Source organism: Tenrec ecaudatus, chromosome 2 (genome assembly GCF_050624435.1).
Source record: "Tenrec ecaudatus isolate mTenEca1 chromosome 2, mTenEca1.hap1, whole genome shotgun sequence".
Taxonomy (NCBI): Eukaryota; Metazoa; Chordata; class Mammalia; order Afrosoricida; family Tenrecidae; genus Tenrec; species Tenrec ecaudatus.
The window spans coordinates 195011741-195028122 of NC_134531.1; the positions used below are offsets into that span (position 1 = coordinate 195011741).

At 43.6% G+C, this 16382-nt stretch overlaps 1 pseudogene; it reads left to right on the forward strand.

Annotated features, from left to right (window-relative positions):
• The first annotated feature begins 8435 nt into the window (after window positions 1–8435).
• On the forward strand, window positions 8436–8873 carry LOC142440273 (ubiquitin-conjugating enzyme E2 variant 1 pseudogene; annotated as a pseudogene).
• The last annotated feature ends 7509 nt before the right edge of the window (window positions 8874–16382 follow it).

Here is a 16382-nt window from a genome sequence, read left to right on the forward strand (position 1 = left end):
GGGTGCGAGGTAGTACTGATGAAGAACACAGCTTTCCCCCAGATCCTGGATGCTTCCTCCCCCCAACTACCATGATCCGAAATCTACCTTGCAGGGCTGGATAGGGCAGAGGTTGTACACTGGTACATATGAGGGCTGGAGGCACAGGGAATCCAGGGTGGATGATACCTTCAGGAACAGGGGTGTGAGGGGCAATGCTGGGAGAGTGTAGGGTGAGTGGGTTGGAAAGGGGGAACTGATTACAAGGATCCACATGTGACCTCCTCCCTGGGAGAGGGATGGCAGAGAAGGGGGGGGACAGGAGACTCCGGATAGGGCAAGATATGACAAAATAATAATGTATAAATTACCAAGGGCACATGAGGGAGGGGGGAGCGGGGAGGGAGGGGGAAAAAAAAGAGGACCTGATGCAAAGGGCTTAAGTGGAGAGCAAATGCTTTGAGAATGATTGGGGCAGGGAATGTATGGATGTGCTTTATACAATTGATGTATGTATATGTATGGATTGTGATAAGAGTTGTATGAGCCCCTAATAAAATGTTTTTTTTTTAAAGATACCCTCACCTTTCTCTAAAGCAGCAGTGGGTGGGTTCAAACAGCTGACCTTGTGGTTTGCTGTGAAATACATAGTCCATTACATAGGGTTCTTAGTAGCACACACACACACACACACACAGACATCACTGCCATAGGTTTAACTCTAACTCAGAGAAAGTTTATAGGACAGAATAGAACTGCCCTTGTGGGTTTCTGAAACTGTAAATCTTTCCAGGAGCAGCGAGTGGTTTCAAATTGTTGACTTTGAGGTTAGCAGCCCAATGTGTAACCACTATGCCATGAGCATTAGGGGATTAAAAAAACAAATCTCAAATGAGTACTTGCTTTTAAAAAGTGAGGCCCTTAAAGTTACCACTTTCATTGATACAATTGACCTGGAAAGGCAAAGGCCAGAGACACAATTCTGAAAGTTTGTGAGGTGAGAATTTAGACTCAGTAATGAGATGTTCTGGTGGGACAGTAGGTGATTACTCCACTGCTAACCAAAAGGTTAGCAGTTTGAGCCCATTAGCAGCTCCTTGGGAGAAAGATGAGTCTTGACTCTGATGAAGAGTTGCAGTCTCAGAAACTTCACTTACTGCCATTGTGTTGATTCTCACTCATAGCGACCCTGTAGAAAAGATAGAACAGCTGCTTAGTTCTAGCTGCTGTATCGGAGCACTATGAGTTGGAATTGACTCAGTGGCAATGGGAGAAGTGTGTGAAGCTCCCTAAACAACACGGCACCTGGGTTTAACCAGAGGGCCATCATGTACCAGCTGTGTAAGGAGAGGCCACATCAGCCTCACTGCGTGGAAGCTCCAGGAGTGAGTGGACAGTGTCTCTGGATCAAGGTTTGAACTCCACTTCTCTAGAAGGTGACTCATCTTGCCAAACTCAGTCTTATTGCCAGAATTATAGCACCAACTGAATTCGCAACCTCAAGTGCTATCTGAAGTTACAGTGAAGAAAGGGGATCCTGAAATTTAAGGCAGGGGTATATGAGAAGATAACCAGGAAACTGAGACATTGAGCCACAAAATCCATAGCATCACTCCTGCCAATGGAATCAATTTATGTAATCCACTCTGAAGAGATTTATTGCATCGTTTTCTGTGAAATCACCATCCCAGTAAAACCATGATTCCTTCCATCCCATTTGGTGAGACTAAACTAGCTGTGCCTGAAGAGTCTGTGAGATATCAGTGGCAATGCCTTACTAGGTGGTGCCTTACAAGACAGGGCTGAATGTCCTCAATAAGCACCCTTACTACCTATATTTGTTTCTAGACCTATAACGATGCATAAGTTCCAGTGGGCTCCCAAAAGTGAAGTACTAAGTGCAACCCAAAAAGAAGTATATTAGACTCCAAAAGAGCTGCTTGATTTTTCTATTATACACAAACAATCCTGGAGGGTATGTATAGGAATAGGTATTAAAAGTATGGGGATAAATGATGCAAGGAACAAAGAGTTGAACAGTATGAGTTTTACTGGTGTAGGACCATTAAGGATACATCCTTTATTCAACGTTTTGAGTGTTTAGAAAGGATTTAATAGTTTACTCAACTGATTCATAAAGCATGGATTTTACAGGAGCCTATATAAAATCACCACCACTTGTCTGTCAGTTTGTTGTACTGTGGTGGCTTGTGTGTTGTTGTGATGTTGGAAACTATGTCACTGGTATTTCAAATGCCAGCACGGTCACCCCAAGAGAACAGGTTTCAGTGGAGCTTCCAGACTGAGAACAAACAACAAAGAAGAACTCAGCTCGCCATTGCAGAGTGGGGGGGAGGGGGGAGCACTGAACACCTTATGCACAGCTTCTAAACAGTATCAGACAATGAAGGCCTAATGAGAAGAAGCAGAACATTAGCAAAGATACTGCCGGAGGATGGACCCCTTAGGTTGGAGGAGACTTGAACTGTGACTGAGGAGGGGCTGCTTTCTCACAGTGGAGTTGACCACAGTGATGTAAGTGGACCGTGGTGATGTAAGCCTGTAGGAGTAGAGCCTTTGATAACATTTGTTGATGGGGCTCAGCTCAAGAAATAGAGCAACAATTGCAAAACTCTGCTAATGAGCAGAACTTGCAATGTGCGAAGCATGAATCTAGGAGAATTAGAAGTGGCCAAAAATGAAATGGAGAGCATAAAGGTCAATATCCCAGGCATTAGTGAGCTGAAATGAACTGGTATTGGCCATTTTGAATCAAAAGATCATATGGTTTACTATGCCAGAAATAACACAATCAAGAGAAATGGGATGGCATTCCTGGTCAAAAGACACATCAAAAAATCAATTATGAAATACAATGCTGTTTGTGATGGAGGCAGATAGGTACAATCCTCTCAATATAACTATTATTCAAATTTATGCACTAACCACAAAAGCTAGTGATGAAGAAATGAAACAAGGGTAAAGTAACCGAGATAAATTACTGAAACCCAAATGAAGGCTGAGCATGATAGTGGGACAAGAGAAAAGTAAAAGGAAATAGAGGAAAGAACTAGGAGGCAAAGAGTATTTTTAAAGGTTTAAATACAAGCATGTACATATATAAATATATATATGATGGTGCGGAAATAGATCTACCTGCATATATTTATAAGTTTAGTATTAAGGCAGCAGATGGACATTGGACATCCACTCAAGTACTTCCTCAATGCAAGAACACTTTGTTCTATTAAATTGGCATTCCATGATGCACACCTTCCCGACACTATCGCTGAAGACAAATGTGTGCATAAGCAAATGTGGTGAAGAAAGCAGATGGTGCCCAGCTATCGAAAGATATAGTGTCTGGGGTCTTAAAGACTTGCAGGTAAACAAAAAGCCATCTAAATCAGAAGCAACAAAGCCCACTTAGAGGAAGCACACCAGTCTGTGTGACCACAAGGTGTCGAAGCGACTAGGTATCAGGCATCAAAGAACAAAAAAATCATATCAGTGTATGCCCACCTTCCCAATATGATCACTGAAGACAAATGTGTGCATAAGCAAATGTGGTGAAGAAAGCTGATGGTGCCTGGCTATCAAAAGATACAGCATCTGGGGTCTTAAAGGCTTGAAGATAAACAAGTGGCCATCTAGCTCAGAAGCAACAAAGCCCAGATGAAATAAGCACACCAGTCTGTGTGACTATGAGGTGTCAAAGGGATCAGGTATCAGGTATCATTGTAAATGAGGATGAGTGCAGAGTGGAGACCCAAAGCCCATCTGTAGACGACTGGACATCCCCTTACAGAAGGGTCGTGGGGAGGAGATGAGCCAGTCAGGGTTCAGGGTATCAACGATAAAACATAAAACTTTTCTCTAGTTCTTAAATGCTTCTTCCCCCCACTATCATGATCCCAATTCTACCTTACAAATCTGACTAGACCAGAGGATGTACATTGGTACAGATAGGAACTGGAAACACAGGGAATCCAGAACAGATGAGCCCTTCAGGACCAGTGGTGAGAGTGGCGATACCTGGAGGGTGGAGGATAGGTGGGGTATAAAGGGGGAACCAATTACAAGGATCTACATATAACCTCCTCCCTGGGGGGTGGACAACAGAAAAGTGGGTGAAGGGAGATGGGCAGTGTATGATATGACAAAATAATAATTTATAAATTATCAAGGGTTCATGAGGAAGGGAGGAGTTGGGAGGGAGGGGGAAAATGAGGAGCTGATATCAAGGGCTAAGTAGAAAGAAAATGTTTTGAGAATGATGATGGCAACAAATGTACAAATGTGCTTGACACAATGGATGTATGTATGGATTGTGATAAGAATTATACGAGCCCCCAATAAAATGATTTTTAAAAAAGAATACTACCAATGACTTCAGTCTGAAATTGATGAAACATGTAATCAAGATGCATTGATAATTATTGGCAATTGGAAATCAAAAGTTGGAAACAAAGAGGAAGATAACAGTAGGTGGAAATATGGACTTGGTGATAGAAGGAAGCTAGAGGTCGCATGATGGGATTTCAGAAAATCAACAGTTTGTTCAGAGCAAATACCTTTTTTCAACAACATGAAAGGCAACTGTACACATGAACTTCTCCAGATGGAGAACACAGAAATCAAATTGACTGCATCTATGGGAAGAGACTACAGAAGCTCAATATCAGCTGCTAAAATCATGACAGGGCTGACTGTGGAGCAGACCATCATTTGCTTATATGTAAATTCAGGATGAAGCTGAAGACAATTAAAACAAGTCGATGAGAGCCAAAATATGACCTTGAGTCAATTCCATCTGAATTTCTAGAACATCTCCAGAACAGATTTGACATATTGGATACTAATCAGAGTTCATAAGCTGTGGGAGGACATCCAGATCATCCTTCATGAAGAAAGCAAAAGGTCATTCAAAAGACAGGAGGGGAAGGAAAGATCAAAGCGAATGCCAGAAGACACTCCGAAACTTGCTCTTAATTATAGAATAGCTAAAGCAAATGGAAGAAATGATGAAGTCAAAGAGCTGTGATCCTGGATGTTACTTTGAAGACCAACATGTGCCTTGCTTCTGGACAGTTCTGTTTGTTCTTTAGGCAGTCCGTGGTATTTTCAATATTCTTCTCTAGCACTGCAATTAAAATGCATCCATTTTTCTTCAGTCTTCTTTATTCAATGCCCAACTTTCACATTCATATGAAGCAATTGGAAATATCATGGCTTGGGTCAGGCGCACCTTAGTTCTCAAAGTAACATCCTTACTTTTCGATACTCTAAAGAGGACTTTTGCAGAAGATTTGTCTAATGCAACTCATCTTTTGATCTCTTGACTGCTGCTTCTATGAGCTTTGATTTCAGATCCAAGCAAGATAGTATCCTTGACAACTTCAAACTTTTCTCAATTTATCATATTGCCTATTGATCCCATTGTGAAGATTTTGGTTTTCTTTACCTTGCATTGTAATCCAAACGGAAAGCTTCAATCTTTGATTTTTTTTCATCAGCGAGTGCTTCAAGTTCTCCTCATTTTCAGCAAGCAAGGTTGTGTCAGCTGCACACCGCAAGTTGTTAAAAAGCCTTCCTCCAATCGCATGTTGCATTCTTCTTCATATAGGCCAGCTTCTCGTATTATTTTCTCAGCACAGTGATTGAGTAAGTCCAGTGAGAGGAGGCGGCCCTGACACACACCTTTCCTGAGTTTAAACCATGCAGTATTCCCTGTTCTATTCACGCAACTGCCTCTTGATCCACATACAATTAGATCAGCAGGAGCACAACGAAGTGTCCCGGAATTCCCACTCTTCTCAACATCATCCTTAGTGTGCTATGATCCACACAGCCAAATGCCTTGGCATAATCAATAAAACACAAGTAAACATCTTTCTGATATTCGCTGCTTTTAGCCAAAGTCCACTTGACATTAGCAGCAATAGCCTTTGTTCCATGTCCTCTTCTGATACAGGCCTGAACCTCTGGCAGCTCCCTGTCAATGTACTGCTTCAACTCTTGTTGGATGATCTTCAGCAATATTTAATTGGCATGTGATATCAAGTGATATTGTTCTATAGTTTGAGCATTCTGTTGGGTCACTTTTCTTTGGAATGGATACAAATATGGATTTCATTCAATCAGTTGGCCAAGTACTTGTCTTCCAAATTTCCTGACATAGACAAGTGAGTGCTTCCAGTGCTTCATCAGCTTGTTGAAACCTTTTCATCGGTATTCCATCAATTCCTGGAGCCTTGGGGCTTTTTGCTTTTGTGTTTGTTTTATTATTCATTGTATTGGGAGGTCTTATAGATATTATAACAATCCATAATTCAATTAGATCAAGCATAATTATACAATTGCTGTCACCATCGAGTTAAAAACATTTTCTTTCTTCTTGAACTCTTTGATATCAGCTCCCCTTTGTCCCCTCCCCCACCTAACCCCCTGAACACTTATTATATTATATATTATTTTAGTTATTTCTTATGCTGTATTTTACACTAACCAATGTATCCATTCACCTACAATTCTGTTATTTGTTCTGTTATATAGTCATCATTGCTGTCAGTCCTTTCTTCCCCCCTCTCTTCCTGTACCCTCAGGGAATCATTACTCCTATTACTATTTCTGAAGGGTCATCTATCTTGGCTTTCATGCATCAAACGATCTTAATTATACAAATGAACATAAGCAGGTCTAACAAGATTAATGAGGTAAATCAAAGACCATAATGATAAGGGGAGGAAATATTAAAGAACTAGAGCAGGTTCCTCAAACTTTTTAAACAGGGGGCCAGTTCACTGTCTCTCAGACCCATTGGAGGGCCAGATGATAGTTTAAAAAAAAACCATGAACAAATTCCTATGCACACTGCACATATCTTATATTGAAGTAAAAAGCAAAATGGGGCAAAAACACCTGGCGGGCCAGATAAATGTCCTATGTGGGCCCCATGTGGCCCGCGGGCTGTAGTTTGAGGACATTTGAACTAGAGGATAGTTCTGTATTTCATTAGTACTATACTACATTCTGTGTAAATCATTCCTCCCATGTGGCCCTTCTGTAAGGGACTGTACAATTATCTTAAAGGTAGGTTTTGGGTTTCCTCTTTGTCCACATTCCTTCACATCAACTTCATTGCTTGTTTTTGAACTTCTGATACCTATCCCTGTCAACACCTCGTGACCACACAGGCTGGTATGCTTATTGCATGTGGAATTTATTGCTTCCCTGCTAGATAGTTGCTTGTTTAACTTCAAGTCTTTAAGACCCCAAAAGCTATATCTTTTAATAGCTGGGCACCATCAGTTTTCCTCACCACATTTGCTCACACACCCATTTTTGTCTTCAGGGATCAGCAATCATGTCAGGAAGGTGAGTGTCATATAGTGCCATATTATTAGAACAACCCGTTCTTGTACTGAGGTAAGATTTAAGTAGAGGCCCAAAGCTGGAGCCTTGTTTTTGGTTAATATTTTCATTGTAGCTTGAACTTCTTCCTTCAGTTTCATTGGATCTTGCTCATCTGCTACCTCCTGAAATGGTGAACTGTTTCTTTTTGGTACAGCGATTCTGTGTACTCTTTCCACCTTCTTTTGAAATAGGAGTGGTGCCATTCACTACTAGTCTTGTTGACTCACTCATTACAATTTTGCCTCTATACATATCCCTGTTCTCTAAGTCCTAGAGATCTTAGTTCCAAAGGGAGGAATTCTTCCACCCAGAGGCACAGCCTAGATTCCACTGAACTCACGGTGAGTTAAGAATTCCACTAGGCCACTTTGGGTTCATCATGCCTCTGATTTCAGAGATAAACAAAAGGTTACCATATAGGCTAGTGTCATTGATCCTGATGACCAAGAAGGCATCGGAATGATGTTACATAACAGAAGTAAAGAAGAAGAGTATGTCTGAAGATAACTCAAAAAGGTTGCAATAGTACACTGACAGGGAATTGTCAGAAATTCATGCTGGATTCAGAAGATGAGGTGGCAACAAGGGTATTACTGGAACAGATGGATCTTGGCTGAAAGCAGAGAATACCAGAAAGATGTTTGTTTGTGTTTTATTGACTAGACAAAGACATTACCATGTGTGGATCCTAACAAACTATGGATGACATTGAAAAGAATGGGGATTTCTGAACACCTCATTGTGCTCACAAGGAAACTTCACACAGTTGTTCAACTAGAACAAGGGAAGACTGCATGGTTTAAAATCAGGAAAGGTGTTGTGCCCTGTCATCATACTTATGAAATCTGTGTGCTTAGCAGATAATCTGAGAAATGGGACTGTATAGAGAATGTGGCATCAAGATTAGAGGAAGGCTGATTAACAACCTGCGGTATGTAGACAACACAACATTGCTTGAAACACTTGCTGATGACAGGAAACAATGAAGAAGATTGATGTATTTGAATGACGGTGTTGGCGAAAAATACTATAGCTTCAAGATGGCAGCCACGATGAACTTGGGAGTGAAGGTCCCTCACAATTTCCGACTGCTGGAAGAACTCGAAGAAGGCCAGAAAGGAATGGGAGATGGCACAGTTAGCTGGGGTCTAGAAGATGACGAAGACATGACACAAGATGGACAGGATGATAACTGGGCTTCTAGGACAATTTACAAAAACTGGATATAAAGCCTTAAAATAGAATGTGGACCTAAATACCCAGAAGCAGCCCCCTTTGTGAGATTTGTAACAAAAAATAATATGAATGAAATTAATATTTCTAATAGAGTGGTGGACCCAAGAGGCATATCAGTGCTAGTAAAATGGCAGAATTCCTACAGATTCAAAGTTGTCCTGCAAGAGCTCTGGTGCCTAATGATGTCTAAAGAAAACAGGAAACTCCCTCAGATGCCCGAAGGACAGTGTTACAGCAAGTAAAGCAACTAAAGTTTAACTGCACATTCATCACCAAGAAAAACCACAAGCCCTCCACCACTTGAATTAAGCAGTCTTCATTTTCCACAGCAGTGCATTTTTTAGATAACAACTTGTAGACCTCAAAGTACGGGACAGGACACTCCCATTCAACAGTAAGTTATCTTATGACACTGTACACAATAAAAATGTTTTGTCCATTTGAAATATATAAGTTGTGCTCTTACAAATTCTCCTGTCAAGTGTAACCATTGTCCACATAGGCGAATGCCTTCCTGGGATCCAGAACACCTATTAAATTGATCCCCATCCTTCCTGGCAAGGCACATCTAATTCAACTGTGAAAAGACACATCACACAATCACCTTGCTACAGATTACATGGCCTGGGGTCTCTCCCCCTCTCCCTGACCACATCCCTCTTCCCTAAATCAGCCAGCCTTGCAGCTTGGCCTGGTTTCTTAGACTAGATGAGAAGGTTCCAGGTTGCAGCCTATGGAACTGAGTGTGCGGGGTGACAACGTCTTCCCCATTCCAAGCCATCCTTCCCCACCATTCTCCTCCACTACCACCCTGGGCCGAAGCAAAGATTGTAAACCCCGCTCTTTCCCCCTCCTCCGCTCTGAAATTGGCCTTTGGTGAGGAATTCAGGGCTTTCCCAAAATCTTCTCTCCCCCCACCAGATTGAGGGGTTTCCTTCCTCCTCGAATCCCCCGCTGCACCGACCAACTCCCACCAGCTCCTTGCTGTCCGGTAAGATGGGATAGTCTCTAACCTCCCTGAGCTTCCTAACCACATAGGTTTCCTCCCCACCAGGCCGGTACGTGACTGCCGCCCCTCTGCCCAGCCACCCTCTACTGTTGTCAGCTGGGTGCTGAGTTCGCTCAGGTTTGGTGTGGTGGCAAAAGAACTCCGCAGGGTTGCTCAGCCCTGCTGCCCTCAAAGTCCTTGCGGTTCCACTTGGAGACCCTTGTGAGCACACAGGAGAACCCCCGAGTGTTTTCTTTTCTTGTAATTGCTCTGCTTTTAAAAATGAACGATGTTTCAAACGAAAAGGGCTTTTGTTTGGTCATCCTTGCAACCAGGGGGCTCTAATTTGGAGTCTGTTAACCAGAACAAGGAGAACCTTGAATTTGGGGCGAGTTTTGGTTTGGGGGCTGCAGCTACTCCTGGTACCCAGCAGGGACAGAGAGAACTCGGTGTGCATGGCAGGTCCCTGACGTTGTTGTCGGCCTTGACCGCTGAGTGCCACCGGGTTGTCTGGGGCACACTGAATTCCCTGCGGCACCATGGGCTCTGCGGGGCCTGCTTTGGTTTTCCCTTGTTTACTTTCGCCTTCAAAAAAAGCCCCTTTTGAGGCAGGAACTATCAAAGCAATTGATGTTTCAATGCATCGTTTTCTGAAGAAAATCTTAGTTCTAAGGATGTAAAATCCCCTGAGTAAAGTTTTAACATAATAAGTATTCATGCCATAAGCAGGCTTTTGATTGTCAGACCATTGTCTGGTTTTAATTTTTTTTTAAAGGTGTATGTTAACAGAAGGAGGAGGAGGAGGAAGTGCCAGAGTGCCTTAAGAGGAGTTGGGCTAACCACAAGGTCTGAACTTTGGAACCACCATCCCCTTAATAGGAGAAAGATGAAGTCTCCTGCTTCTGTAAAGATTTACAGTCTCAAAACCCAAATGGGGCAGTTCTACGCTGTCCAATAAGGTCACTCTGAGTCATAATTGACTCAAAGTCAATGAGTTTCACTTGAGTAAACCCAACCTGAGCTCTTTAGTACCACCTCAAGCACAGAGACCATTCAAAACGGCGCTTCCCAGGCTGTTGGGTTGCTGAGTGCAAGTCTCAGGTGGTCAAAGAGGGCTTCACCATCGCAAGACAGCGTACAGATCCAGCTCTTTGAAAAACTTCCATCTAGAGCCCTGAATACCATTGAACTCACTTCCCCTTTAAATTTACAAGCTGGCAGTGGAAAGAGGAGATGTGTTCTCAGGAGCTCCCTGCTCCCTGGAAGTAAAGCACTTTCAGATCCATGACTGAAGTTCAACATGAACTGGCTGTGGTCCAGCAGAGGCGGTGGTTGTCCTTGATTCCTACTCATAGCAACCTGTGAATGATCAAATAAAAGGCTGCCCTGTCCCGGACCATCTTCATCATGGTTGGTATGTTTGAGCCCATTGTTGTGGTTATTGGGAGCTCATGGAAGATCACTCTTGCGCTCATTGCCCCTTGACTTTACCAAATATGGTAATGCTTTAAAGTGATTGGTTTTTCCTGACCAAAGTGAGAGAGCCCAAGTATACCCATCCTTCCCTCTAAATGACATTCTGGTTGTATTTCTTCGAAGATTGATTTTTTCCCTTCTTCTGAAAGTCTACCGTAGAGTCAATATTTTTTCTCAATACTATAATTGTAATGCTTCAGGAACAGCTGGATCCAGGTTCACATGAAATCAGTACCTAATTCCTTTCCCTCTCTGGGCTTTACTCCACTCTGTGTTGACTTCAGATTGGCCTATTCCACAAGGGCTATTGGCAGCACCAGGCTGAGTCCAACAAGATATGAGAGACTGATCCTTCTACAAGGACACCCCCATCCTAATTTTTAGGCACCAAGATGGGTTACATGTCCATCCCTGAATCATCATTAAAGGCAAGGGGATGGAGTACAGCAATTTTCTTAGAATTGGGTCAGCCCCATCCCTGGAGCTGGAGTGACAGTAATCACTCACCACAATCACAAAGATTGAGAATTTAGCCCAGGAGACAAATAACAAAAATGTGGGTGAAGGGAGACAAAGGAAAGTGTAAGGTACAAAATAACAACAATAATATGTAATTGGTCAAGGATTCACAAGGGTAGTAGATTGGGGAAGGAAGAGGATTAAAAAAAGAGGAGCTGATACCAAGGCCTCAAGTAGAAAGAAATTGTTTTGGAAATTTTGATGGCAACATATGTACAAGTGTGTTCAATACTATTGCATGATGGATAATTATAATATTTGTAAGAACTTCCCAATAAAATTATTAATTTATACAAAAAATAATTTGGGGGCAGGGTTCCCCAGAGATCCTATGAAGTGCTATTAGTGGAGAAAGAATGATGTTGGCTGTTAACAGCCCCAACCATTGAAGCATTGACAGCAGGGCAGGGGCTCTCAGAAGAGCTTGAGGTCAGAAGAGTCATTAAAATCCATCTCTGCCTGGCTGGGGAAGTGGCCATCTATGGTTCATCCAACATACCTCCCTTTCCCAACTGCTTCTGCCCATTCTCCTCCCATGTCCTCATGTTAACCTTTTCTTTGGTCCAGCTAATTGGCGCAGGGTGGAAGTCCTCCCCAAGGGGACCATTAGTGGGACCTCCTTCTAGGAGGGGTGCAAACTGGATTTGGGAAGGAGGGTCAGAGAAAAGGTAGTGTGAGAAAAGAAGGTGACCCAGGGAGGACGATGACCCACAGTGGGAAATCAGGATGTGTCAGGGTACCTGCCCTAACACATCATCACAGGTCCGGTAGGCACAATTGTACAGCGATAATAAGTAAAGATTATAATAAAGTCACAAAGAGCATGAGAGATAGAAGAGAGATAGAAATAATGGAGTCAGACACATTTCATAGTAGCAATGCTCACCTCAGCCTCACTTGGTGGTCCACGTGGGGAGAGAAAGAGAGATTTAATGCTAACCAAGGCTTTTATATTCTCTGGGGGCATGCAAGCTGCCTAATTACAGGCGAAGACCTGAGTCAGAGGAAAGGGTTGTGCTATAGGTAATACAGTAATGGAAGGGGGTGGACTAGGGGTATCCATGCAATAGGAAGAGGAGGGATTGGGGGTATGCATGTGGCAAGATGGGTGGATCCTAGATTCAGGATGGCCCTGAGCCTGTTTGACCTGTTCCCTGGCACCATTATCAGTAGGGTGTAAACTTTACCTACAGGAACCAAATCAATGACTGCAGGCCTCTAGAGAAGTAGCCTATTGTCCTTAACAGCAGGGCCTACCGTAGTCTGGCAACTGACTGACTGACTGAAGGTCTTCAGGGAGGATGCCTGTGAGCATCTCACCTCCCCCCATATCCTAGCAAAAAGCCCCTAATGCTTGGCATGACTTTGGGGGAGACAAAACTGGGGGAAAGTCTCTTTATAATCCCACAAGGATGCCCAATGAAAATGCAGAGGGGAGGGGCCATCCCAGGCTAGTGCCACCATAGTCCTCTTCCAGGGGTGCTATTATGACCAGATTCGAATAAAATTTTCCATTGGCCCAAGTGCAATTTGGCTGTCTCTAAGAGATAACTCAGGCAGTTCAGACTTTTACCCTTGGCACTTTTTTGGTCTTGGTCAAGGTCAGGAGAAGGGAAGGAGATGGGCTGCAGGATGGAGAGAAGAGTTGGCAATGTCCAAAGGCATTCTCTTCTCTCTTGAAATTCTTGAAGCATCCTCACCAGGACGGGATCATCACCCACACTCACGTTCCATGGCTCAGGTTCAGAGAAGTGATTCCTTTGCCCTGAGCAACCCAGTGCATAAAAAGAGAACCAATCTGGCAAGAATTGAGGATATGAAACTTGTTAGCACTGTAGCTAACATGCAGCTCAATGCAGCTAACAGGCCCCAGCTGCACCAGCTCCTCTTCCAGTGTTCTCTCCTCTCTGGGTGGAGGAGACCCTGTTGGGACGGGGGTGTGTAGCATCTCTGCCTTCCATGATATCTGAAGGGGCCAGAGCTGAGAACCGTGACTCTCGAGGACAGAGTGGAAGAGGCAGTGAGATCAGAGATGGTTGACTGAGTGTCTTGGACGAGAGAAGGGCCCGTGACTTTCATCACCGAGTATACACCAGGAGCTGCAGAGTTGAGAGGGTGGGGGTAAGGGTGGGGGAGGAGACAGGTAGTAACTTAGAAACAGGCTAGAAAGGGATTTTCACGTGCTCTTGGTGGGATAAGCCAGGGCTGGGTAAGCAGGCCAAAGGGCAGAGGTTCCCACCTGGAAAATCAAGACAAGAACCGTGGCACCCTTCCTTCTCCCCCTTCCCTCTCCCAAAGACTGATTTTGCCTCCTGAATATGATCTGTATGTCAAGTTTATTTAAGTATAACAGTAAAAATCTCCCTTTTTAAATGCACGGTTCTACAATTTTTGACAGTCACATAACCACCAACATAATCAAAATACGGAATCCACATATCCATCATCCCCCAAAGTTCTCTAATACTTCTTTCTAGTCAAAGCTCACCCCTTCGCACAATACATCTGGTGACTACTGAACTGACTGGCTTAGAGTCACTGAGGCTATGATTGTTTCTAGTTTTTCACTAAGTGTGATGCGGTTTGGATCCACATTAAGCGCTCATGAGTACGTTGTTCCATTTATCGTCAGGCGATGCTCCATTGTATGGATGTACCTTACTTCCTGATCCATTAGCTCAATGATGGACATAGACATTGTTTCCTGTTTTTGATAGTCATGGCTAAAGCTGCTGTAAACATTGGGTTCGGTGATAAAACCCCCACCTTCCATCAGAGGAACCCAGGTTTGATTCCCTGACACTGCACCTCAAGTGCAGCCACCAGAGACATTCTGGTGCCAAACAGGCTTCAGCAAGGTTTCCAGATGAAGAAAACAGGTCTGCTTCTAAGAAAACAGCCAATATAACCCTATGGATCACCACACTCTAACCCTGTCATCCACAGGATCTTTTGACATGTGTAGGTGACCATGAATTAGTGGCTCACTTGATGGTAACTGACAACAATACAAAAGTTTGTATATGTATCTTTTGTGGACATGTTGCCCCAGACTGCCACCACCATCATCCTTGGAAAATCCCTATGAACGGGATTGTGGTAGTTACATAATCTAGTGTTAATTTGTGAAGGGATGGAATTTAGCCTATCAATCAGGTCACCCCTTGATGGCCTCACTTGGAGGCATGACAGAGATAAATTGCTCACTGGAGGCCAGACACACTCTCTCTGCTAGACATTCCTGTTGACAAGCCAGATGGAGCTACACTGACGCAGCCAGAGAGAGTCCTGGAACTGGAGGAGCCACGTGGAGACCCACACCCAAACTGGGATGCTCCACTGGATCCACAAGACTTTCCACCCACTGGCCTGCGATCTTCCTGCATTCAGCAGCATTGCACGTTTTGTGAGTCTGAAGAGGAATTTATAGACTGGTATTAGGCATATGGTCTAATATAGGACTTATGGACTTGATCTGGACTGGGCTGTTTTCTTAATGAACAATTGCTCTTTGATACAAAGTTCTCTCTTACACACGAGTGCCTCCAGATTTGTTTTTCTAGTCTACCTGGACTACCACAGGGAATTCAAAGTCACATGTTTCACTTGCTAAGAAACTACCAAAGGGCAGCAGCAGCATTTTAGGGTTCCAGTTGCTCCATCCCCCAATCCGCACTCCTTACTCTCAGGTTTTTTATGTTTCTGTTTTATGTTCGCCACGTTAAAAGATGTGTCCAGGCATCTCATTGTGGTTTTAAGTTACATTTCCCTAAAGATTTGGAAATGGTTAAAATCAATTCCTTCCTCTTGACACTTGTTGCCAAGGACCTGGGCCAGACCTTCTCTCTCACGTGGCCTTTGGCTTAACTCCCAAACTGGTCTTGTGGCCCTCGATGTTCATCCCCTAAAGTTCATGTGCTCCCGGGATCTTTCCGAAAGAAGCCTCCAGCCTCACCACTCATTGGCTTGCTTAGCACCTCTCAGCAACCACCCTTCACCTTCACAGCCAAGCTTCCCTTTGTAACGCCAGCAAGTAGGGAGCGAAGACACAGACAAGTGTGGGTTTTAGGAAGCAGTGGACACTGTGGTGAACTGAGACCTCACCTGGAAGGGTTGCTGTCCCTGAATTCCAGCTGATGGGTCTGTAGAAATGCAGGCCCGTATATACAAATGAAGCCAATAACTGAGATTCATCAGGCTAAATTTTTCCACCTCATATTTTTTTGTTGTTGTTTTAAAAAACAAACCAAACTCATGACTCGATTCCAACTCATAGTGGCCCTTTGGAACAGGGTAGAACCACCCCTTGGGTTTCCAAGGCTGTAACTCTTCATGGGAGTAGAAAGCCTCATCTTTCTCCTGTGGAGCAGAGGATGGTTTTAAACTTCTGACCTTGCGATTAGCAGACCAATGGGTAACCCACTACACCACCAGGGCTCCCTACAATTGTTAGGGGCCTCAATGCCTTCCAACTCTTAGCAACACTGCCTGGTCCTGCATCACCCTCAGGATACTTGAGGGGCTTCCTCGTTCTGACCCACTTTCTACTTTACCAAGTATGATGCCTTCTTCCTGAACTTGTCTCTCCTGATAACATGTTCCTAATACATGAGATGAAGCCTCGCCATGCTAGCTTTTAAGGAGTATTCTGGCTGTACTTCCTCTAAGAGAGATTTAGTCATTCTTTTGGCAGTTCATGGTATATTTGATAGTCTTTGCCTATACCACTTCAAAATGTTGTCAATCAAATCAGTTAATAACAAGAGCT